This window comes from Camelina sativa, chromosome 15 (genome assembly GCF_030686135.1).
Source record: "Camelina sativa cultivar CO46 ecotype springtype chromosome 15, ASM3068613v1".
In the NCBI taxonomy this organism is placed as follows: domain Eukaryota; kingdom Viridiplantae; phylum Streptophyta; class Magnoliopsida; order Brassicales; family Brassicaceae; genus Camelina; species Camelina sativa.
In genome coordinates, this window is record NC_141894.1 from 23,421,303 (window position 1) to 23,448,215 (window position 26,913).

The 26,913-nt window shown below is 43.2% G+C and overlaps 2 pseudogenes across 2 annotated transcripts; both read right to left on the bottom strand.

Annotated features, from left to right (window-relative positions):
* Positions 1-19,740: 19,740 nt before the first annotated feature.
* Positions 19,741-22,175, bottom strand: LOC104773829 (ammonium transporter 1 member 2 pseudogene; annotated as a pseudogene). Its single transcript, XR_015581661.1, has 2 exons — positions 22,028-22,175; positions 19,741-21,093 (listed from the first exon to the last, which is right to left on the bottom strand). The product of XR_015581661.1 is annotated as an ammonium transporter 1 member 2 pseudogene (transcript).
* A 1,079-nt stretch (positions 22,176-23,254) lies between these two features.
* LOC147926981 (putative mitochondrial protein AtMg00920 pseudogene) lies at positions 23,255-26,113 on the bottom strand (annotated as a pseudogene). Its single transcript, XR_015582289.1, has 3 exons — positions 24,738-26,113; positions 24,542-24,626; positions 23,255-24,404 (listed from the first exon to the last, which is right to left on the bottom strand). The product of XR_015582289.1 is annotated as a putative mitochondrial protein AtMg00920 pseudogene (transcript).
* Between the last annotated feature and the right edge of the window lie 800 nt (positions 26,114-26,913).

Below are 26,913 nucleotides of genomic sequence, written 5' to 3' on the forward strand. Positions count from 1 at the left end.
ACCAACTTCCCTCCTGGACGCTCAAACTCCACTCTACCCCGATAGCAATCCAAATGCACCATATGCCGATGCATCCAATCCATCCCGAGAATAACATCATACAGCTCCACTGGACTGATAAGCAAATCTGCTGGCCACGACTCTCCTGCGATCTGAATATCAATTCCTCTAGCTCGACCAATCACTCTCAGGAACTCGCCTCCCGCAACTCTGACAACTCCTGCACGCTCACCAGGATCCCCGCTGATCCCCGCACACTCTGCACACTCTGGAGTAATGAAGCTATGCGAAGCTCCAGAATCAAACATAACGTGGGACTTAAACCCGCCCACCAACAAGGTCCCTACACAAACCTCATGTGTTGAGAACCTAACAATTTATCACAGGAACATAAAATCTGACTCTACAAAAATTCACAAAGATTAAGTACCAGAAATTATACCTGTGATCGCCCCAGCACTGGTTCCACCAGTCTCTACTGTCGAGTAAACACGTGGCGCCTGCTCAATCCGTGCCACCTGCTGACCTCCAGGCTGCACCTGCTGCAACGCTGCCACTGCTGCCGGCTGTAGCTTGGGACAAAAAGGCCTAATGTGCCCTGTCTCCCTACAGTGATAACATACCCGAGGCCCCGCAGTCGGAACACTCCTCTTGGGACAACTAGCAACCCTGTGATCCTTGCTCCCACACCCGAAGCAACCCGCACCACTCGGCTTCTGCGTAGCCTCCCACTTCCTCTTGGTTCCCTGAGCATGCCTACCGCCCCTGCTAGAACCACCCTGCTGCTGAGCCTTACTAGGCTGAACTGCTGGAGCAACCGGCACTGCACGCGTAGCATAATACCTCCCTCTACAGTGAACTCTCAACTCATCACGTAGAGCTCTCATAAACCTCCTAACCTGAGCCTCCTCAGGCTCCATAGCTCGACCCCCATAACACAGAAGTCGACTGAACTCCAAGTCCAGCTCCCGCACTGACCGTGTCCCCTGAGACAACTGAAGGAACTGCACCTCCAACCGATCCAATGCCTCTCTCGGAAAATACTTGCGGTTGAACTCCAAAACGAAGTCAGCCCAAGTCATCTCCCGCTGCACCCTCCTAGCAGCCACAGATCTCCACCACAACTCAGCATCTCCAGTCAAAAAGTAGACCCCTATGTCCACCCAGAACTCCTCAGGACATCTCAAGGTATGGAAGTTGCGTTCCACCCTCGTCCTCCACGCATCCGCAGCAGTAGGATCCACACCTCCCGGAAACTGCTCGGTACGTAACTTACCCATCTCTGACAACATGCTGAGATAACGAGCATGAACTCCCACATCCGCAGCCACTGGCTGCCGCTCCTCCGCCACCACTGGTGGCACTACCTGAGCCTGAGCCGGCACCACTGGTGGTAACCGCTCCAACAACTGTGCTAGCATAGCCACAACGTCAGTACCAAGGACTCCACCCGCTGGGACTCCCACACCCGGGACCCTAGCATCACCGGCCACTGGAGCATCAACACCGCCCCCTCCTGCCACACTCACGGAATCCCCTGGAACATCCTGTGACTCGCCAACACCCTCAGTTGTCACGCTCTGGTCTTCGGTCTCACTAACCACTGGGGCTCTGCCCCTACCACGACCACGTCCGCGACCACGTCCGCGTCCACGACCTCGACAAGTCACAGCATCCTCTCTAACCATCTGCACTACCATGAACAGAAGGCTAAGCAAACAATTTCTAATATAACACAGAAACATAAACTCACCGTGGAATCACACACTCGGCTCGAAGAGGATGTTCTAGGACTCCATGCCACACACAATTGACTAACTCACATAATCAATCAAGACATGCAATCCCAAACATCTACAACAGAAACCTAGTGAACCCAAACCTAGAACCGTAAGGGCTCTGATACCAAAATGAAACGACCGACCTTTTTTTTTTTTTTAAAATAATAATAATAAATATAATATAATAAATAGAACTACAACTAGTGGTCCCATACCCACTAGCCACCTAACCACCATCACAAACATCAGCGGAAATAACAACACCAACATAATATCCAATAATACTCCAATAAAAACCAATAACCATAGTCATCAACAATAATCAATCCAAACAACAAGAAACAAGGAACCAGCAACCTAGTAATGTTTCTAATGACCCAACTCTAGCAACCTAGCAATGCCAGACAACATCCAATCGAGTCCCTAGAACATCCTCCTCTTCATTGCCTTGATTCCACGATCACACTTTGCCTTTACCTGCACCACAAACACAAATTGAGATGCATGAGTATTTGATAAACACTCAGTGAGGCAATCCTCCCATCTACTGGGCTATACACACAAGCAATAAGATCTCTACATGCCACAAACAACAACCAATAAAACAAACCAGGCAATATACAAAGCATGCGACGTCCATCGTAACTGAACAAGGGGTGTCGACCGACACCAGATGGTGTCGATAGATACTGAACATCTGGTGTCGACCGACACCAAACTGGTGTCGACCGACACCCTGCCCGACACTCCCGGAAACCCTAGTTTGCATCGACCGACACCTCCACATGGCATCGTTCGACACTCGCTAAAGTCCCGAGCCGTCCTCGCGTTGGTGTCGACCGACACCCCAACTGGTGTCGACCGACACCGATGCCGAGCAGCGATTTCCCCTCGATCAGAAACTCCAAATCTCGCCTCCAAGCTTCTCCAATCCGCTCCTTGCACTCCCAGAAGCCAAACCCAGCCCATACAGCAACGAAATATCATAGAGAACTCAAAGGAACAACCACATAAGCACCAAAACACATAGAATCTAGAGATCTTAGCTTAGATAAGCCATGGTCATGCACTCACCTCTTTGCAGGAAGTTTCTGACCAATAAGGACGAATTCCCTCACTCCTAGCAAGCTTTTAACACCTTCCCAGCCTTAGATCTCCCAAGAACAGCAAGAAAATCTCACAAAAACTCCCAGGAACTCAAGAACAAAGCTTTCCTCCTCTTTATCTCTGTTTTTGACAAAAGCGGCCAAGAGAGGAGAAAAACTCGAGCTCCCTCCTTAAAAACCCGAGCTAGGGTTTTCCCTAAACCAACTCCGCAAACCGGACAATTAAAATTGAACCGGCCAAACCGGCCACAACTGGTGTCGATCGATGCCTCACTAGAGGGTGTCGATCGACACCCTTACCAAAATACCAAAAATTGGTTTGCGGGTGTTACACTCTCCTCCTCCTATCAGCATAACTCCTCTGCCTATCCTGAGCCTCTTTCATGTTCAGCTTGAGAACCCGAATCTTCTCTGAGGTCTCCTGAACAAAATCTGCCCCGTACATGCTCCTCTCCCCCACCTGAGTCCAGCATAACAGTGTACGACACGGTCTCCCATACAAAGCCTCATAAGGAGCATCACCAATACTCGCCTGATAGCTGTTGTTGTAAGCAAACTCTACCAGGTTCAGGTGATCTGCCCAATGGCCACCCGAATCCAAAACACACATCCTCAGCAAATCCTCCAACGTCTGGATTGTCCTCTCAGACTGTCCATCTGTCTGGGGATGATAAGCTGTACTCATATGCACCTTAGTGCCCATCTCTGCCTGAAAAGCCTGCCAGAACACCGAAGTGAACTTAGAATCTCTGTCAGACACAATGCTCGCTGGCACCCCATGCAATATGACTATCTCCCTCACATACTTCCTAGCCAAGACCGCTGCTCCATCAGTCTTCTTAATGGCCAGAAAATGTGCTGACTTAGTCAACCGGTCCATAATGACCCAAATAGCATCATAGGTCCGTGACAATGGCAATCCTACCACAAAATCCATGGTAATCATATCCCACTTCCACTCAGGAATGGGTAAACTCTTCAGTAAACCGCCAGGAACCTGATGCTCAGCCTTCACTAGCTGGCACACATCGCACCTCGCGACCCAACTAGCTACATCCTTCTTCATCCCGACCCAATGATAATATCTCTTGAGGTCACGGTACATCTTAGTCGCTCCTGGATGAATGGATAACTTGCTCGCATGAGCCTCTCTCAGAATCTCCTGCCTCAACTCCTCATCTTTGGGCACACAAACCCGACCGTGCACCAAAATAGTACCATTATCTGAGACCTGATACTCTGAATCAACATCTTTTGAGGCATTCACTAGCCCCAAATCCTTCTCCTGTGCCAACCGCACCCTACTCAAAAGATCTGCTCTTTCAACTGCTTCCAAACCCAACGGTTCCAGTGAAACTGAAACGACCAACCCTTTTTTTTTAAATAAATATAAATATAATATAATAAAATAAACTACAACTAGTGGTCCCATACCCACTAGTCACCTAACCACAAACACAACCAACAGCGGAAATAATAAAACCAATATCCAATGAATAATAATCCAATAAATATAATTATCCAATATAAATTCCAATCTTAACTAATGATCCAAACATCATAAGACAAATAACCAGCAATCCTAAACAATGATCTAGGACATAGTTCTAGCAACCTAACAATGCCAGATAAACAATCAACCGAGTCCCTAGAACATCCTCCTCTTCATTGCCTGGATTCCACGATCACACTTTGCCTTTACCTGTGCCAAGACGAATCTGAACAACACAAAAGCAAGAAAACGTTTCCTAGAAGCTCCCACAGCAATCCCAGCTACAGATCTCCTCAGGAAAGCACCAAAACTCCAAGAAAATCACCAAAACGCTCAAGAACAGTTTTTGTCTCTTTCTTTCTCTCTAAAAATCGGCCAAACTCGCGAATGAGACAAAACTCCCGAGTTAAGGGTTTTCCCTAACCCAAAACGCAGCGTTTGACTTAAGTCAAAACGCAGAAATTAGACCTTGCATCGACCGATGCACCACTTGCATCGACCGATGCAGATCCTAAACCGAGATTTTGGTTCACGGATGTTACTATTCTCCCCCACCAAACTGGATTCGTCCTCGAATCCCAATCAACCATCAGCCAAGGACTCCCGTGCAACCGTCTCCACGGCCCGCACTCCTCCGACCGATCTACAGAAGGTCACCTCTAGGCGATAGACTCACGCTCCAGGCGTCATTTGCTCTCGACTTTTGGACTTTCCTTTTTTCCTCATAGGCCTAAACCTTGAGTTTCATTGGCTCCTCATCAGACCTAAGTCTGCATGCCAATGTTGGCTCCTCATCGGGCCTAAGCCCGCATGCCATAATATATAAGGAGAAATCCAACTCGTCTCTCGGGTCGACACCCTACAGCGCGCCTCCGGACCGTCGTCCGAAGTCGATATACCAACCATACTCCAAAGTCACAAATTCTCCGAATATGGCAGTACTAGGAGAACCAAAGTCCTCCAAGAGCCGCGAGCAAACGATTCTGAACACGTCTGAGTCCTATCCCTATCCAGGTTTCCTTCCCGTGACTCGCGTAGAAACATCACAATGTTCTACCAGCCACATATTCCCTCACTGGAATACCATATGACCACACAAGGATCATATACACGCCACAAGGGCCGCCACAAAGGCCAAACAAAATATCCTAAAGAGGACCGCCACCAAGGCCAAACAAATGTCCTAAAGAGGACCGCCACCAAGGCCAAAAAAATGTCCTAAAGAGGACCGCCACCAAGGCCAAACAAATGTCCTAAAGAGGACCGCCACCAAGGCACTCTGGCTAAACAGCCCCGCCACAAAGGCCATCTGTCCCGAAGGACCGTCACAAAGACACTCTGGCTAAACAGCCCGCCACAAAGGCATCTGTCCCGAAGGACCGTCACAAAGACACTCTGGCTAAACAGCCCGCCACAAAGGCATCTGTCCCGAAGGACCGTCACAAAGACACTCTGGCTAAAGAGCCCGCCACAAAGGCCAAACAAAACGGCTAAAGAGCCCGCCACAAAGGCCAAACAAAACGGCTAAACAGCCCGCCACAAAGGCCAAACAAAACGGCTAAACAGCCCGCCACAAAGGCCACACCCGGCTAAACAGCCCGCCACTAAGGCCACACTCAAGCCCCTCCAAGGCTTTCCACCACTAAAATGGACAAATTCTCTCTCCCGAGAAACTTTCCATCTTAAGCACTTTCCATTTCTGGAAACTTTCCACTTAAGGAAACTTCTATTTCAGGAAACTTTTTCCCCAAACCCCGCCTTACGGAAACTTTGTACCCCGAGCACCACCTCATCTTGTTACTGAGTCGCACAACCAACCACCCCAAGCGACCGAGTAACAAGAGAGATGGGCTGGAATACTCCATTCCCGCTCCAGCCACGGATTACAGACGGAACCAGACTAGGCAAGCTCAGGTCGTGGTTGCTTCTCATACCACTTCTTGAACCTTGCCTTCATCCTTGCCTCAGGTTCCCAAGTCTGCTCCTCCACACCATCACAGTCCCACAGGACTCTCATCAAAGGAATCTTCTTCTTCCGAAGTTCCTTGATCCTCCTCTCGAGAACCCTCACTGGTCTCGCCTCCAAAGTCATGTTAGGCTGAAGATCCTCTGGAATCTTAGCCAACAACTGATCATCCTCACGGAGACACTTCCGCAACATAGACACATGGAATACCTTATGGAAAGCACGCATAACCTCAGGTAACTCCAATCTATATGCCATTGTCCAACTCGCTCAATCACTCTGAACGGACCCATATACCTCGGACTCAACTTAGTCTCTATCAACGACCTGTTCGGACCCCGCAACATGGCCATCTTGAGGTATACTCTGTCTCCTACCTGAAACTCCAGGTCTCTCCTCCTCTTATCAGCATAACTCTTCTGCCTATCCTGAGCCTCTTTCATGTTCAGCTTGAGAACCCGAATCTTCTATGAGGTCTCCTGAACAAAATCTGCCCCGTACATGCTCCTCTCCCCCACCTGAGTCCAGCATAACGGTGTACGACACGGCCTCCCATACAAAGCCTCATAAGGAGCCATACCAATACTCGCCTGATAGCTGTTGTTGTAAGCAAACTCTACCAGGTTCAGGTGATCTTCCCAATGGCCACCCCAATCCAAAACACACATCTTCAGCAAATCCTCCAACGTCTGGATTGTCCTCTCAGACTGTCCATCTGTCAGGGGATGATAAGCTGTACTCATATGCACCTTAGTGCCCATCTCTGCCTGAAAAAGCCTGCCAGAACACCGAAGTGAACTTAGAATCTCTGTCAGACACAATGCTCGCTGGCACCCCATGCAATCTGACTATCTCCCTCACATACTTCCTAGCCAAGACCGCTGCTCCATCAGTCTTCTTAATGGCCAGAAAATGTGCTGACTTAGTCAACCGGTCCATAATGACCCAAATAGCATCAAAGGTCCGTGACACTGGCAATCCTACCACAAAATCCATGGTAATCATATCCCACTTCCACTCAGGAATGGGTAAACTCTTCAGTAAACCGCCAGGAACCTGATGCTCAGCCTTCACTAGCTGGCACACATCGCACCTCGCGACCCAACTAGCTACATCCTTCTTCATCCCGACCCAATGATAATATCTCTTGAGGTCACGGTACATCTTAGTCGCTCCTGGATGAATGGATAACTTGCTCGCATGAGCCTCTCTCAGAATCTCCTGCCTCAACTCCTTATCCTTCGGCACACAAACCCGACCGTGCACCAAAATAGTACCATTATCTGAGACCTGATACTCTGAATCAACATCTTTTGAGGCATTCACCAGCCCCAAATCCTTCTCCTGTGCCAACCGCACCCTACTCAAAAGATCTGCTCGGTCAACTGCTTCCAAACCCAACGGTTCCAGTGAAACAGCACACAAGCTCAACGCACTGATCTCTCCTACTAGAGACTCCATCTCCTGCTCCTGAGCCGAAGCTACCCTCTTCCGACTCAGAGCATCTGCAACCGTGTTTTCGTTACCAGGATGATAGGCTATCTCCAAATCATAATCCGCCACAAGCTCCATCAACCGCCTCTGCCTCAAATTCAACTCAGGCTGAGTGAATATATACTTCAGGCTCTTATAATCTGTAAACACCTGTACCTTTGCACCATAAAGATAAGATCTCCAAATCTTCAGGGCAAAAACTACCGCACCCATCTCCAAATCATGAGTAGGATAGTTGCCTTCATGCACCCACAACTGCCGCGATGCATAGGCAATCACCTTCCCATGCTGCATCAGAACACACCCCAAACCAACTCTAGATGCATCTGTATAAACCACATAGGGTTCTCCCTGCTCAGGCAAAGCTAACACTGGCGCAGTAGTCAAAATCTCCGTCAGGCTTGCAAAGCCTTCCTCACACTCTTCTGACCAGACAAAAGGAACATCCTTCCCTGTCAACTTAGTCATAGGACGTGCTCTGCTTGCAAACCCCTGCATAAATCTCCTGTAATAACCTGCCAATCCAAGGAAACTCCTGATCTCTGTGGCATTCTGCGGTCTAGGCCAATCCCTGATAGCCTGAATCTTCTCTGGATCTACAGAAACCTCCTCTGCAGAAACAATGTGACCCAGAAAGCCCATCTCACGCTGCCAAAAACTGCACTTGCTCAACTTAGCAAATAGCTTCTGCTCCCGCAGCTTCTCCATAACTGCCCTCAAATGTACTGCATGTTCCTCAGGACTCTTAGAATAGACCAGGATATCGTCGATGAAAATGATGACAGATACATCCAGAAGCTCCTGAAACACACTGTTCATCAATCTCATAAACGCTGCTGGTGCGTTAGTCAACCCGAAAGGCATCACCACAAACTCATAATGCCCATACCTCGTCCTGGAAGTAGTCTTCCTCACATCTGCCTCATCTATCGGTATCTGATGATAACCCGACGCCAGATCCACCTTAGAGAACCAAGTAGCACCCCTCAACTGATCCAACAACTCATCGATCCTAGGAAGAGGATACTTGTTCTTCACAGTGACCCGGTTCAAACCCCGATAATCAATGCATAACCTGAAACTCCCATCCTTCTTCTTCACAAACAACACCGGCGCTCCCCACGGTGATACAGTAGGACGGATGAATCCCTTACTCAACAAATCTTCTAGCTGCTTCTTCAGCTCTGCCATCTCTGCTGGAGCCATTCTGTAAGGAGCCTCTGATAACGGTGTCGTCCCCGGTTCCAGTTCAATGGTGAAAGGATCCAACCGAGATGGTGGTAATCCCTGCAAAGACTGAAACACATACTCAAACTCCTCTACTACCGGAATACCGCTAACCGTAGACTTCCCCACTGACTCTAGCATAGATATAGTAACCAGATAAGCCTCACGGCCCTTCTCGATCATCTTCCCAGCCTGAATGGCTGAGATCACGAGACTCCCCGAAGTCGGTCTAATTCCCTGAAAAACCAACTTCCCTCCTGAACGCTCAAACTCCACTCTACCCCGATAACAATCCAAGTGCACCCTATGCCGATGCAACCAATCCAAACTGAGAATAACATCATACAACTCCACTGGACTGATAAGCAAATCCGCTGGCCACGACTCTCCTGCGATCTGAATATCAACCCCTCTAGCTCGTCCAATAACTCTCAGGAACTTACCTCCAGCAACTCTAACAACTCCTGTACGCTCCCTGGGATCCCCTCTGATTCCCGCACACTCTGCACACTCCGGAGTAATGAAGCTATGAGAAGCTCCAGAATCAAACATAACGTGGGACTTAAACCCGCCCACCAACAAGGTCCCTACACAAACCTGATGTGTTGAGAACCTAACACTTTATCACAGGAAAACAGAAAATCTTAACCTACTATAAATTCACAAAGTTTAAGTATCAGAAATTATACCTGTGATCGTCTCGGCACTGGTTCCACCAGTCTCTGCTGTCGTGTAAACCCGTGGCGCCTGCTCAATCCGTGCCACCTGCTGCCCTCCAGGCTGCACCTGCTGCAACGCTGCCACTGCTGCCGGCTGCAACTTGGGACAGAAGGGCCTGATGTGCCCTGTCTCCCTACAGTGATAACATACCCGAGGCCCTGCCGTCGGAACACTCCTCTTGGGACAACTAGCAATCTTGTGATCCTTGCTCCCACAACTGAAGCAACCAGCACCACCTGACTTCTGCGTAGCCTCCCACTTCCTCTTGGTTCCCTGGGCATGCCTGCCGCCCCTGCTGGAACCACCTTGCTGCTGAGCCTTACTAGGCTGAACTGCTGGAGTAACCGACACTGACTGTGCCCGGATATCCTCCTCAATCTCTGCTGCTGTCTCAACCAGCTCCGCACGCGTAGCATAGCTCCGCCCTCTACAGTGGACTCTCAAATCATCACGTAGAGCCCTCAAAAACCTCCTGATCTGAGCCTCCTCAGACTCCATACTCCGACCCCCATAACATAGAAGTCGACTGAACTCCAAGTCCAGCTCCCGCACCGACCGTGTCCCCTGAGACAACTGAAGGAACTGTACCTCCAAACGATCCAATGCCTCTCTAGGAAAATACTTGCGGTTGAACTCCAAAACGAAGTCAGCCCAAGTCATCTCCCGCTGCACCCTCCTAGCAGCCACAGACCTCCACCACAACTCAGCATCTCCACTCAAAAAGTAGACCCCTATGTCCACCCAGAACTCCTCAGGACATCTCAGAGTGTGGAAGTTACGTTCCACTCTCGTCCTCCACGCATCCGCAGCAGTAGGATCTACACCTCCTAAGAACTGCTCAGTACGCAACTTGCCCATCTCTGACAACATGTTGAGATAACGAGCATGAACCCCCACATCTGCAGCCACTGGCTGCCGCTCCTCCGCCACCACTGGTGGCACTACCCGAGCCTGAGCCGGTACCACAGGTGGTAACCGCTCCAACACCTGTGCTAGCAAAGCAGCAATGTCAACACCAGAAACTCCTCCCGCTGGGGCTCCCACACCCGGGACCCTAGCATCACCGGCCACTGGAGCATCAACACCGCCCCCTCCGGCCACACTCACTGAATCCCCCGGTACACCCTGCGACTCGCCAACACCCTCAGTTGTCACACTCTGGTCCTCGGTCTCACTAACCACTGGGGCTCTGCCCCTACCACGACCACGACCGCGACCACGACCGCGTCCACGACCTCGACCAGCAACAGCACCACCTCTAACCATCTGCACTACCATGAACAGAAGGCTAAGCAAACAATTACTATTTAACACAGAAATAGAAACTCACCGTGGAATCACCAATAGGCTCGAAGAGGATGTTCTAGGACTCCATGCCACACACAATTGACTAACTCACATAATCAATCAAGACATGCAATCCCAAACATCTACAGCACAAAGCCTAGTGAACCCAAACCTAGAACCGTAAGGGCTCTGATACCAAAATGAAACGACCAACCCCTTTTTTTTTAAATAAATATAAATATAATATAATAAAATAAACTACAACTAGTGGTCCCATACCCACTAGTCACCTAACCACAAACACAACCAACAGCGGAAATAATAAAACCAATATCCAATAAATAATAATCCAATAAATATAATTATCCAATATAAATTCCAATCTTAACTAATGATCCAAACATCATAAGACAAATAACCAGCAATCCTAAACAATGATCTAGGACATAGTTCTAGCAACCTAACAATGCCAGATAAACAATCAACCGAGTCCCTAGAACATCCTCCTCTTCATTGCCTGGATTCCACGATCACACTTTGCCTTTACCTGTGCCAAGACGAATCTGAACAACACAAAAGCAAGAAAACGTTTCCTAGAAGCTCCTACAGCAATCCCAGCTACAGATCTCCTCAGGAAAGCACCAAAACTCCAAGAAAATCACCAAAACGCTCAAGAACAGTCTTTGTCTCTTTCTTTCTCTCTAAAAATCGGCCAAACTCGCGAATGAGACAAAACTCCCTAGTTAAGGGTTTTCCCTAACCCAAAACGCAGTGTTTGACTTAAGTCAAAACGCAGAGATTAGACCTTGCATCGACCGATGCACCACTTGCATCGACCGATGCAGATCCTAAACCGGGATTTTGGTTCACGGATGTTACAGAAACAGCACACAAGTTCAAAGCACTGATCTCTCCTACCAGAGACTCCATCTCTTGCTCCTGAGCCGAAGCTACCCTCTTCCGACTCAGAGCGTCTGCAACCGTATTAGCCTTACCAGGGTGATAGGCTATCTCCAAATCATAGTCTGCCGCAAGCTCCATCCACCGCCTCTGTCTCAAATTCAACTCAGGCTGAGTCAATATATACTTCAGAATCTTATGATCTGTAAACACTTGTACTTTTGCACCATAAAGATAAGATCTCCAAATCTTCAGGGCAAAAACTACAGCACCCATCTCCAAATCATGAGTAGGATAGTTGCCTTCATGCACCCGCAACTGCCGCGAAGCATAAGCAATCACCTTCCCATGTTGCATCAGAACACACCCCAAACCAACTCTAGATGCATCTGTATAAACCACATAGGATTCTCCCTGCTCAGGCAAAGCCAACACTGGTGCAGTAGTCAACATCTCCTTTAGGCTTGCAAAGCCTTCCTCACACTCTTCTGACCAGACAAAAGGAACATCCTTCCCTGTCAGCTTAGTCATAGGACGTGCTCTGCTTGCAAATCCCTGCACAAATCTCCTGTAGTAACCTACCAATCCAAGGAAACTCCCGATCTCTGTGGCATTCTGCGGTCTAGGCCAATCCCTGATAGCCTGAATCTTCTCTGGATCCACAGAAACCCCCTCTGCAGAAACGATGTGACCCAGAAAGCCCATCTCACGCTGCCAGAAACTGCACTTGCTCAACTTAGCAAACAACTTCCGCTCCCACAACTTCTCCATAACTGCCATCAAATGCACTGCATGCTCCTCAGGACTCTTAGAATAAACCAGGATATCGTCGATGAAAATGATGACAGATACATCCAGAAACTTCTGAAACACACTGTTCATCAATCTCATAAACGCTGCTGGTGCGTTAGTCAACCCGAAAGGCATCACCACAAACTCATAATGCCCATACCTCGTCCTGAAAGCAGTCGTCCTGATGATAACCCGACGCCAGATCTACCTTAGAGAACCAAGTAGCACCCCTCAGCTGATCCAACAACTCATCGATCCTAGGAAGAGGGTACTTGTTCTTCACAGTAACCCGGTTCAAACCCCGGTAATCAATGCATAACCTGAAACTCCCATCCTTCTTCTTCACAAACAACACCGGCGCTCCCCACGGTGATACACTAGGACGGATGAATCCCTTACTCAACAAATCCTCTAGCTGCTTCTTCAGCTCTGCCATCTCTGCTGGAGCCATTCTGTAAGGAGCCTTGGATAACGGTGTCGTCCCCGGTTCCAGTTCAATGGTGAAAGGATCCGACCGAGATGGTGGTAATCCCTGCAAAGACTGAAACACATCCTCAAACTCCTCTACTACCGGAATACCGCTAACCGTAGACTTCCCCACTGACTCTGGCATAGATATAGTGACCAAATAAGCCTCACGGCCCTTCTCGATCGTCTTCCCAGCCTGAATGATTGAGATCACGAGACTCCCCGAAGTCGGTTTAATACCCTGAAAAACCAACTTCCCTCCTGTACGCTCAAACTCCACTCTACCCCGATAGCAATCCAAGTGCACCCTATGCCGATGCAACCAATCAATCCCGAGGTTAACATCATATAGCTCCACTTGACTGATAAGCAAATCCGCTGGCCACGACTCCCCTGCGATCTGAATATCAACCCCTCTAGCTCGTCCAATAACTCTCAGGAACTTGCCCCCAGCAACTCTGACAACTCCTGTATGCTCCCCGGGATCCCCTAAGATTCCCGCACACTCTGCACACTCCGGAGTAATGAAGCTATGAGAAGCTCCATAATCAAACATAACGTGGGACTTAAACCCGCCCACCAACAAGGTCCCTACACAAACCTTATGTGTTGAGAACCTAACACTTTATCACAGGAAACATAAAAATCTGACCCTACTAAATTCACAAGGATTAAGTACCAGAAATTATACCTGTGATCGCCCCGGCACTGGTTCCACCAGTCTCTGCTGTCGTGTAAGCACGTGGCGTCTGCTCAATCCATGCCACCTGCTGACCTCCAGGCTGCACCTGCTGCAACGCTGCCACTGCTACCGGCTGCAACTTGGGACAAAAAGGCCTGATGTGCCCTGCCTCCCTACAATGATAACATACCCGAGGCCCTGCCGTCGGAGCACTCCTCTTGGGAAAACTAGCAACCTTGTGATCCTTGCTTCCACAACCGAAGCAACCCGCACCACTCGGCTTCTGCGTAGCCTCCCATCTCCTCTTGGTTCCCTATGCAGGCTTACCGCCCCTGCTCAAACCACCCTGCTGCTGCGCCTTACCAGGCTGAACTGCTGGAGTAACCGACACTGACTGTGCCCAGATGTCCTCCTCAATCTCTCCTGCTGTCTCAACCAGCTCTGCACGCGTAGCATAAGACCTCCCTCTACAATGAACTCTCAAGTCATCCCGTAGAGCCCTCATAAACCTCCTGACCTGAGCCTCCTCAGGCTCCATAGCCCGACCCCCATAACACAGATGTCGACTGAACTCCAAATCCAGCTCCCGCACTGACCGTGTCCCCTGAGACAACTGAAGGAACTGCACCTCCAAACGATCCAATGCCTCTCTAGGAAAATACTTGCGGTTGAACTCCAAAACAAAGTCAGCCCAAGTCATCTCCCGCTGCGCCCTCCTAGCAGCCACAGATCTCCACCACAACTCAGCATCACCACTCAAAAAGTAGACCCCTATATCCACCCAGAACTCCTCAGGACATCTCAAAGTATGGAAGTTACGTTCCACTCTCATCCTCCACGCATCCGCAGCAGTAGGATCTACACCTCCTGAAATCTGTTCAGTACGCAACCGACCCATCTCTGTCAACATGCTGAGATAACGAGCATGGACCCCCACATCCGCAGCCGCTGGCTGCCGCTCCTCCGCCACCACTGGTGGCACTACCTGAGCCTGAGCCGGTACCACTGGTGGTAACCGCTCTAACACCTGTGCTAGCATAGCCGCCAAGTCAGCACCACGGACTCCACCCGCTGGGGCTCCCACACCCGGGACCCTAGCATCACCGACCACTGGAGCATCAACACCGCCCCCTCCGGCCACACTCACTGAATCCCCCGGAGCTCCCTGCGACTCGCCAACACCCTCAACTGTCACACTCTGGTCCTCGGTCTCACTAACCACTGGGGCTCTGCCCCTACCACGACCACGTCCGCGTCCACGTCCGCATCCACGACCACGACCAGCGACAGCATCCTCTCTAACCATCTGCACTACCATGAACAGAAGGCTAAGCACACAATTTCTAATTAACACAGAAATAAAAACTCACCGTGGAATCACAAGTAGGCTCGAAGAGGATGTTCTAGGACTCCATGCCACACACAATTGACTAACTCACATAATCAATCAAGACATGCAATCCCAAACCTCTACAACAGAAACCTAGTGAACCCAAACCTAGAACCGTAAGGGCTCTGATATCAAAATGAAACGACCGACCTTCTTTTTTTTTTTAAATAATAAAATAAACTACAACTAGTGGTCCCATACCCACTAGCCACCTAACCACAAACACATTCAACAGCGGAAATAACCAACCAATATCCAATGATAATCCAATAATAAAATATCACCAATATCCATAGCATCAACAATATCCAATAACCAAATAATAGAAATCATAGAACCAGCAACCTAGCAATGTTCTAATGACCCAAGTCTAGCAACCTAGCAATGCCAGACAACATGAAACCGAGTCCCTAGAACATCCTCCTCTTCATTGCCTGGATTCCACGATCACACTTTGCCTTTACCTGCACCACAAACACATATTGCAATGCATGAGTATTTTATAAACACTCAGTAAGGCAATCCTCCCATCTACTGGGCTATACACACAAGCAATAGAGTATCAGTAATCTTCACACAACAATCAACACACGACAATCACAAGACAGGACTTAGCATCGACCGATGCCACACTTGCATCGACCGATGCCAAATGGAGAAGCATTGATCGATACAGAAGCTGCATCAATCGATGCTAGTGTAACTTGCATCGACCGATACCCAGTCCGCATCGACCGACGCATGCTCGTCGCACACGAAAAACCCTAAAGTTCATCGCGCCGTCCTCGCACTTGCATCGACCGATGCAAGCTATGCATCGATCGACGCAACGTCGAGCACCGTGGTTTACCCGAAGCTTCTCGCCGGATTTCGTTCCTACAACCACAAAACTCAATCCCAAGCCACAAGAAAGCTTCCTAACGTCCATAGCAACAATCTAATACGTCTAACAACATACAACAAGCAAACTACTGAATTCTCTAGCTTAGATAAGCCATGGTCCTGCACTTACCTGTGCCAAGACGAATCTGAACAACAAACAAGCAAAAACACGCTTCTAGGAAGCTCCTACAACAATCCCAGCTACAGATCTCACCAAGAAACGCCCCAAATCTCCAGAAATCACAAAGAACTCTCAAGAACTTTTCTCTCTTTTCTTTTCTCTCCCAGAAACGGCCAAACACCATGAGACAAAAAGAAAACGAGTTAAGGGTTTTCCCTTTCTCTTTTCCCCAAAACGCAGCGTTTGACTTAAGTCAAAACGCAGCGTTTGACTTAAGTCAAAACGCACAGAATTGAGCCAGCATCGACCGATGCTCCTACAGCATCGACCGATGCTCCTACTGCATCGATCGATGCACATCCCAAACCGGAATTCTGGTTCACGGATGTTACAACACTCGAGATCGAGTCCCGGCTCCTACGAATGTAGGAACTTGGCTAATGGGCCGGCCAGTTGTGGCCCAATGATTGAAAAAAAAAAAAGATTTTGGTATTGGAGTTTGATGGGTTAACAAGTTGTGTGGTAGTCTAAAAAAAGGGTTCTCAATGAAAAAATGTGACGAAGTTAACGAGCAAGAACAAGAAGAATAGTATAACGAAGAACCGGATGGTAAAAGTAACAATGACAATTACCATAAAATTTGATAATGAAAATGACAAGAAAAAATATGAATAATAAGAAAACATTAAATAAAAAAACACGAAAACATAGGTGATAGCGATCAATTAAATATGAAAAATGAGATAAATTCATGATTATAAATATTTTTTGTTTTTTTGGTGGTCAAAGAAATGGGTTAGGAGGTGTGAGATCATCAATTTGATTCGCCTGGCCTGGATTTCGAATTTTTTTTATCATATTTGATTTTAAAACACAACTATTTTTATATTTTTAAAAATTGTGTATCTGAAATTTAATTTTTTCCTTATAAGTAATTTAAAGTTTTCTATAAGATAATATTTTTTACCGTCATCAATCATATATAATTTTTATTAAAATATATCAAATAAACCCACGCGGTACAAAACGTAGTTATCAAAATAATAAGTAGAAAACAAAGAATATGGTATATTTGGATCCGAACGGAACCAAACCATATTGTAAGTATTCAAAATAATATACAACAAAGGGAACATTAAACATTAACACATAAGTTTACAAAAAAAAACATTAAACATAAAAAAATGAAAATACGCATAAATAATTTATTCACCATTTCACTTTTAGCCAGCCACAAGTTATCTCTTCCCAGAAGTGCATGAAACACTCTTTTTATTCTTTGAATTCTTTCATCCTATTAAAAGCCTTCTCTCCCACCTAAGGCCTGGTCGAATGAGCTTCCGGATACCGCATCCTCATCTTCGTAATGATAGGCAAATCCACCATGACAATGATTTCAACGATCTGTGCTGATAGTAGCTTCCATCCTCCGCCCATCAGCAGTCCGTACGGCCTACTGCCATCGCCCGAATAAACAAATTCAGTCCCAAAATAATAGAAATCAAAACCCAAACCCAAATCAAATTCAGCTTTTTATGTAGTTTAGCGGTGAGAATATCAATAATTTATGTAATTTAGTGGTGAAGTCATATCAACTTTTTACTCTATTTTTCGAATCATATTTAATATCTTAATATAAAAAATCATGCACTAATACAACAATTAGGCAATGCATATATAGGACATACAAAATACTGTATTTATTAAAATAAATAGAATGATTAACAAAGATCAAATAGCTACATTTTAAAAAATTATGAAAAGTATATGAACAAAAATAAACCAGAATTAAATTGATTAACAAATATCATATATGTAAAATGCTTTATTTTATGGTCAATTTCAAGAAAAAGAAGTATTAGATTATATTTGAAAGCTTGAGTTATTAATAGACATTTGATATAAAATAAAATAATTTAAAAATATTGTGGGTAGATAACTATTTGGAATTATGATTTTCTCAAAAGTTAATGTTGCAGGCTAGTGTTTTGTTTCTCACTGAATAGACACGACTATGCATAGTATATTATATGCATTGGCAACTATCTATTCATTCAGTAAATTGTTTTGGTACATATCATGAAAGTATTTTACTTAAAAGTAGAGTACGAGGGGATATCATATTCCACTAGGGAAGACTAGAAAATAGGTTCATCATATTCCACTAGGGAAGACTAGAAAATAGGTTTTTATACTTTGAAAAAAAAAAACAATTTGCATAATTTATACTTTTGCCATTTAAGTCGATATTCTCAATAGTGACGAGATTGTCTGTTTAATTAATTGAAGACATGAATGGGGGGTAAGGGGCGCTCAAGCTGAGTGGGTGGATTAATGGTCGAATACTTTCTAAATTTATGGTGGTACAGGAAAGGAGAAACTACAAGGTACAATACTATATTGCCAGATTTCTGTATTAAACTGTGATGATATCTGCAGTCTTAAATAATTTGGAATCACACAAGTTGGAAGCTCACAAGTTGTGAATCGCACAAGTTGTGAATCGGAAGCGTCCGAAGATTTAAGAAAGCATTTGTCAATTACTCAAACCTGTTCCATAGTTTAATGCCGAGTAGATTCGTAAATTATTATGAAAACTAGAGTTTGAACTAAAAAAAATACAGTTTATCAAGCAAGTGCGGCGGGCTGCAAGAAAAAAACGAAGAAGAAGAAGTAATTAGGTTTTCAATTCACACGTGGTTTTCTGCTGTTCAATTTTATAATTTTAATATTTATGGAAATAAAAGAGATAGCCAATGAGAAAGAATTTTGGAAACAGCTTTTTCCTTTTTTTCTCTATATATTATCATGTTGCTAATGTGATTATGTGTCCTGTATAATAAAATAGGAATCATTTTATAACCAAGTTTTTTTGTTTAGTTTTTTGGGTACCAATATGTTTTAATTGTTTATTTTAGAATTATATCTCAAAAATAATTTAAGATTTCAGCATAGTTTAGAATTTTGTATATACTATAAACATATCAAATATCTTAATATATTTTATTTGAATAATTTAAGATATTAATAATGCATTACCTGATATGTATTAGATGATATTGCATTATCTGAAAAGGGACTGTAAAATAATTATTATAGTGTCAAAAATGGAATTTTTTTTTTCTGCTCTTCCAAGTATCCCTCTTTATAGATACCAACACTAAAAGAGATGAGAAACTCTTGAGTAACATTTTAATAATTAACTCTTTTTTGTGATCTTGAATTCTTCCCTCAAATTATGATACTTTAAGGGCTGTATTTGTTAGAGATCAACATTTTGAGGAAAAATTCTGTAACTGCATTTATATCAATTTGTAATATACGGATTACAAAATCCAAAATATTAAATTTCTTTTAACAGTGTTGATTTAGTATTACGTTAAGAATATTATTGTTTTTCTTCTAAAAGAATTATTATTAGAGATAAACAAATTATACTGTGCATAGCACGGGGATAAATACTAGTATAAGATATTTTCATTGTCATTTTTTTTACTAATACAATATGTTCTTCCATCGTAGTGGAACATAATTCGCACTTTAGATATTTTGTTTACGGAAAATAATCTTAGTAAGTAGATAAAAATCAAGCACCGGCTAGGGACTCCATCGTCTAGTCCATTTCCAGTTTGTATGCGACCCCACCGTGACATGTTTTATCAATTCCCTCCACCTCTTCCTCCTCGGAAATTCTCAGAAGATTGGTCTTATGTAACCAATAAAACAATGGTCCCATCGTTAAGGTCACCCAACCGACGATCGCAAGTATCCCAATGATCTGTGCTACAAGTAGCTTTGATCCACCTCCCAAAAAGAGACCATACGGCCTACCACCTTCTAGAGGGTACACTTCGTTAACATACTCTTCATTGGCGAACAGTCCTGTAAAGATTAATCCCCAACCACCGCAGCCGCCGTGTAGCTGTGCAGCCAGCAGTGGATCATCGTATCTATGTTTTTTAGCCAGCTCCTCTAGCCCGATCAGAGTTAAAGACGCCACAAAACCACAAAGGATTGCGGCCCAAGGTTCTACAATTGCGCAACCCGATGTTATGGCAACAAGGCCACTGAGTAACCCGCTACAAACATGGAAAATATTCCAGTGACCAACAAGAAGACGCTTACAAAACAAGGTGGTTAATGTCGCCGAGCTTCCAGCTAGCGTCGTGGTGACAGCAGTTCTTCCTATCGCACTCCATTGGCCGTAGTAGGGACGAGATTGGTCGTAACTTTTCAAAATCGTGAGGAATGAACCAGCATTAAACCCATACCATCCGAACCACAACAAGAAGGTACCAAGCACTACAAGAGATGCATTATGGCCATGGATTGCTAGGCATTGACCTGATCCGTTGAATCGGCCAATTCTTGGTCCTACAATGTAGGATCCCCAAAAACCAGCTATTCCACCCACCAAGTGAACAACTCCCGAACCGGAAAAATCAATTGTGCCAGGGCCTAACAGTAGTTTCTTATCAGACCGTGTTGGACTAGCCCATCCATCATTCGACCAGAACCAGTGGGAGATTGTTGGATAGACAAGACCAATTAGATAAGGGGAGTATAGAAGGTAACCAACAAACTTTGTGCGCTCTGCCATAGATCCATTTGTTATACCAGAGACTGTGATGGCGAAAGTCCATTGGAAAACAAAAAATCCATAGTCATAGCGATAGTCTTCTGGAAAAGAGCTTAAGCCAAAGAAGTTTTGATTTCCACCAATGAAACCGTTAGAAGGTGTACCAAAGGCAAGAGCAAACCCAAACAGATAGTATGAGATGGCACCTGAGGCAGCATCAATGATACTTGTAAACAAGGTGTTTATGGCATTTTTTGCCCGTACAGAACCAGTGCTTAGCAAGGCAAAGCCTAGCTGCATGGTAAAAACAATGTAGGCAGAGAAAATAAGATATGATGCGTCGACAGCAAAGGTTGTGTCAGACAATTTTTTAGATATAGTAGAGATGTGAGAACAGAGGAGGGATGCGGCAGCCATGGCAGCTGCCGAAGTATTCAAGTTAGAGGTTTGTGTGTCAGTGGAAAAAGACATGGCGTTGGTGGTTAATGTGTTTGTCAATTGAGCCTAACTAGGTTATATAGTGATACTTGAAGGAAATACTCTTGATATACCGTAAAAGAAAAAGGAAAAAAACTCCTGAAATATATTTATTCGTGATTATCAATCAACTATCAATCAATCAGTAAGGTTCTGTTTTAGTGGTTTAGGAGCCATGAGTACTACTAGTTCTATATTAGAGGAGATGCTTTATATTTTATTCATGAGTACTACTAGTCCTATTAGAGGAGATGCTTTATATTTTATTCATGAGTACTACTAGTCACTGATTGAGATCTCTCACATCACAAGAGTTTAAAGGATTGAGGTTTTGACAAGTAGACAAAAAGGAACGAGTTTAAACCAATGTATAGCTTACCATTACGATTCACAATTCAGAGCTCTGTCAGATCTCTAAGATTTTGAACTCTAGACGATATTATTAGGTCAGTCTTTTCTTGTCAAGAAAAGCAATGAATTATGCTAAACTATTTAGGGTTTTGAGCTTTTACACAAACTCTAAACGCCTAAATCTTCTAGTATCTAATTGGTATTTTACTAATAATTACTAAATGTTTTTTTTTTTTTTGAATTATCTTTTCAAGCTTCTAGATGTATTCACAGGGTTTGGTTTAAACTTTAAACAAGCTGGACAGTGGTTACCTGTAACCTGTAGGCTCTTGTAGCCAAACCCAAGGCCTGCAGCAGAGCCGTGCAGCAGTAATAAGAAAAGAAGCAACCGCTTATGGCATCCAATTTTTTTTAAAAAAATATAAGTATATAATTTAATAAAGTCATATAGTTTATCCTTAATAAAAATATATAACTATGTAAATATAGGTTCATAAATTTTTCTTACAAGTTACAACGTTATAAACTATGGATTTCTACAATCTAATTTTAAACATAGACTTATTATATTAATTAATTAAAAAGAACTAGTTATATGACATACTCTCACTTAGTTAAACAATTAGGATTACAAATTCATTTTTGATAGCTTGAATGTTCTCCTCTGTTGCCTTGAGTTTATACAAACTCTAAGCTATGTAAGAGTGATGGCTCTAAAAGTGAGTGCAGAGCTTTGGCTTAGGTTACGACTTTGTGACACCTTTTCAGCCATAGTTATTGAAATGAAAAAAAATCAGCCATGTATCAAGTAATCAAAATACAGAAGAAGCTGGTAAGATATGGAGGAGCATGCTGGCTCAAGATACATACATTACCTCACGGAGCTGCTCAACTTCAAAATTCAGATTGGACATATATGATACAAAATGTCCAAGTACGAAACTTGATTGGACACAATGGCTCCAGGTCTTTCAGGTTCCTCCATGGCGATTTCCCTTTTCTGGTTAATGTGCAGCCAAAAGAGAGAACATATAAAGATAAAAGGTCAAGCCATCAGTGGGAACTAAAAATTGAATCAAATTTAGCAAAAAAAAAAAGGTCCGAAGTAAGGACCATCTTAATAAATTGTACAACAACCTAACTTCTCCTTTGAGCCAACAATGTCGTACCAATCTGATGCTTCACTCTCTTGTTAACATGACTCAATCAATATCCCAAGAACCTGACATATGAAATAAACACCACTGAGATTTAAGTTCACAATTTCTATAACTCTTGCTAGTACAATTTGAAATCTTCTGACCATAAAAATCAGTTGTAAAGCTCTAATTACCTTGTTAGTTTTCACGAACAGCTAGAAATTAAGAAGACATGGTAAGTGGGAGACGAAGACGAAGAACGGAAGAACAAGAACGGAAGAACGGCCGAATCTGAATCTGAGCAAGAAAACCAAAACTCCCGCTTTCTTCAGAATTCAATTCAACAGCAAAAGAAGGATAGCTTGATCCTCAATGCCTTTGATCATCTTTTTCTAGGTAGGGAATTGCTTATCTCGGTAAGCTAAGAATGTTAGAAACAAAGAACTAGGACAGAACGGGAAATGGAGAAGGAGGTTAGAATCAAAGAACAGTAAATGGAGAAGGAGGTTAATGTGTATTTCATTCTATCTACATTTGAACTAATTGAGTGTATCCAGTCTTATCCATTAATGTAATTACAAGAAGAATAGTACCAAGCATGTAGGTTATAGTTTTCACTTTACTGGGTGAAGGTTTCTGTAGTTCAATTCAAGTGGGTCAAAAGTGGTTTGCGGAAACATATCTCTAATAATTCGATTGAGAGGCTCCTCGCACTCACATGGACTTAAACTTTTGTGTATTATACAAACATGATTCACATACACATCTCGTGTATATTGCAATACATTTGGTAAATTATCTGAAAATAATAATGAAGGTTTGTTCAAAAGAGGTCCAGGAGCTATTTCCATTAACACTGTTATACTGAACAGTATACAAAAGAAGACTGCAGTGCGAGAATTTATGGAGGATGATAATGCATTTGAGATATTCTGCTGAACACTTTCATATCTTTTATGTAAAACATTTTTGATGAGAAAATCACCAGTAGTATCCAAACACTTTAATCCAGATGATGGGAAAATGCTTTGTTTAAACCTACTACGAAGTATGCTTAATAATTCATTATTACCAGTTGATCCATATGGTGATGTGAAATCTAAGTTTAGGTTTTTGATATAACTATGAAGTATATTAGGTAGTATTACTTTCTCTGTTGAGTTTGTACCACTGGTCTGATGTCTCAATTTCTCTCACGTTAGGATATGAATTGGATTTTCTGTGGAACTGTTGACCAGTGGTCCTCTAAATAAAGGAGATTTCATTTTCATATCTAAATTCACCGATATGTATAGAGCACCACTGGTCAGAAGTAAGAAAGATAATATATATCTCCCTTCTGGGTTGGTAGATGAATTGTTCTGGGTAACAGGCGGTGGACATCTTCGTTGACAGATCTGAGTTATCGACTTGGTCATATATTACCTCACGGAGCTGCTCAACTTCAAAATTCAGATTGGACATATATGATACAAAATGTCCAAGTACGAAACTTGATTGGACACAATGGCTCCAGGTCTTTCAGGTTCCTCCATGGCGATTTCCCTTTTCTGGTTAATGTGCAGCCAAAAGAGAGAACATATAAAGATAAAAGGTCAAGCCATCAGTGGGAACTAAAAATTGAATCAAATTTAGCAAAAAAAAAAAGGTCCGAAGTAAGGACCATCTTAATAAATTGTACAACAACCTAACTTCTCCTTTGAGCCAACAATGTCGTACCAATCTGATGCTTCACTCTCTTGTTAACATGACTCAATCAATATCCCAAGAACCTGACATATGAAATAAACACCACTGAGATTTAAGTTCACAATTTCTATAACTCTTGCTAGTACAATTTGAAATCTTCTGACCATAAAAATCAGTTGTAAATCTCTAATTACCTTGTTAGTTTTCACGAACAGCTAGAAATTAAGAAGACATGGTAAGTGGGAGACGAAGACGAAGAACGGAAGAACAAGATGAAGAACGTTCCATCGGGTAATCCGCAAACCCGCAATAATTTGGCTAATTCGGTTAATAAGGTAAAACCAGTCATCATGATTTCATTCCGTAACCGGTTGGGTTTCTTTCTAAACCAAAACTGATGAATATTCTTTTGAACCTAATTTCTTCTTTTGTCATGGACTTGGAATCTATACTAATAAAAAGTAAGAGCTATAAGCTCTTAAGGCGTCCACATAGGATTTAAAACATCCAATAGGGATTAACCACCTCACTAATTAACATTTTTAAAGGCGTCCACCTAAGCTTTAAAATCACCGATAGTGATTAGCCATCTCAATAATTAACATTTTTATAAATATCCACCAATAGTGATTAGTCACCTCAGTAATTAACATTTTAAAAAATCTTCAGAAAATCACCAATAGTGATTAGCCATCTCACTAATTAACATTTTAAAAATTCTCCACCAATAGTGATTAGCCACTTCACTAATTAACATTTTAAAAAATCTTTAGAATTTATATATTATTTAGGTTTTTAAAGAAAAAGAAAAATTTAAAAACCCACCATTAGTGATTAGCCACCTTACTAATTAACAATTTTAAAAAATCTCCAGAATTTATTTATTATTTAGATTTTTAAAGAAAAGGAAAAAAGTAAAATCTATGGAAATAAAATCTATGTAATTTTGAAAAAGTTTAATGGCCACCTCACTAATTAGCAATTTTAAAAAATCTCCAGAATTTATATATTATTTAGATTTTTAAAGAAAAGAAAAAAAGTAAAATCTATGGAAATAAAATCTATGTAATTTTGAAAAATTTAATCTATAATAAAAATTGTAAATTTAAGATGAAAAAGTTTAATCTATAATGAAAATTGTAAATTTAAAATTTTCTTTTCCAAAATAAATGTAAAATCGTTCTTAAATGCTAAATCATTCAAATTAAAAATTCCAAATTTAAAAAATACTCTTTTTAGCTTAAAACAAAAAGGGAAGTATTCTAATTAGCAGGGAAAAAGAAAATAGGAAAGCTTACAACCCAAATTTACAAAAAATCTCTTTATCTTAAAACAAAAAGGAAGAATTCTACTTAGCAACAAAAAAGAAAATAGGAAAGCTTCCAAATTCTAAATTAGATGTATTTGTATAAATAGGCATCTAAAACAGAGAATCTTTCAAAACTCCAAAAAATTTTCAATCGTCGACGTCCTCTTCAAGCTCATTGAACTACAATGGCACCTGCAACTTCTCCTCCTTCAGCTCCATTACTTCCCTCCTTGGTTCTTGATGAGTTATCAAAAGGTTTTACTAACAAATAAATTGTTGTTAGGATCATCCACGTCTGGGAAGCACGCAATCCTAAAAAAGGTGGCTTACTTATGGGGTTTGAACTGCTTCTCATAGACCAGAAGGTACTTGAATTTCTTTTTTAAAAAGGTTTCATTATTCTCATAAGTAAACACTCTCATAGTTGACAATTTATTGTACAGTCAACTTTGATCCAAGCATTCATTACGGCAAACCGAGTAGCCTACTACGAGGAAAATCTCAAACCTGGAGTTGTCTACACAATTAAAAATTTCTTGGTAGCTAACAACAAAAAAAGCTACAGGGTATCTCCACACAAGTTTCTGATCCAGTTTACCCAACAAACAAGTCTGAATGAGGTTATTGATGCTGGCGAACTGATTGAAAGACAAAAGTTTAGGATTCGTTCTTTTGCAGAATTTGAAGAAGCTGTTGACATGAACGAAGACCTATTTGGTAAATATACGGTGCTTATATGTTTGTAATAATATCACCATGTTCTAACTCTAAATTTGATCCACCTAGATGCTATTGGAAAACTGGTCCTCATCAATGATCACAGCTTCAGCAACATAACTGATGAGCAACCAAGCGGTGTGATTAAAGGCAAAATAGAAGTTCACCAGTATGAAGAGCCTGATATTCAAAAGTATACTTTGATTGAGATAGAGAATATAATGCACCAGTATGAACACACACTAACTGAGTTCAAAGATATGCCACAACTAGATGTCGACGTGTTAAAAGATCTAGGTAACAGCCTGTTAACTGAAGAATCAGGATACAATGTACAAAAGGAG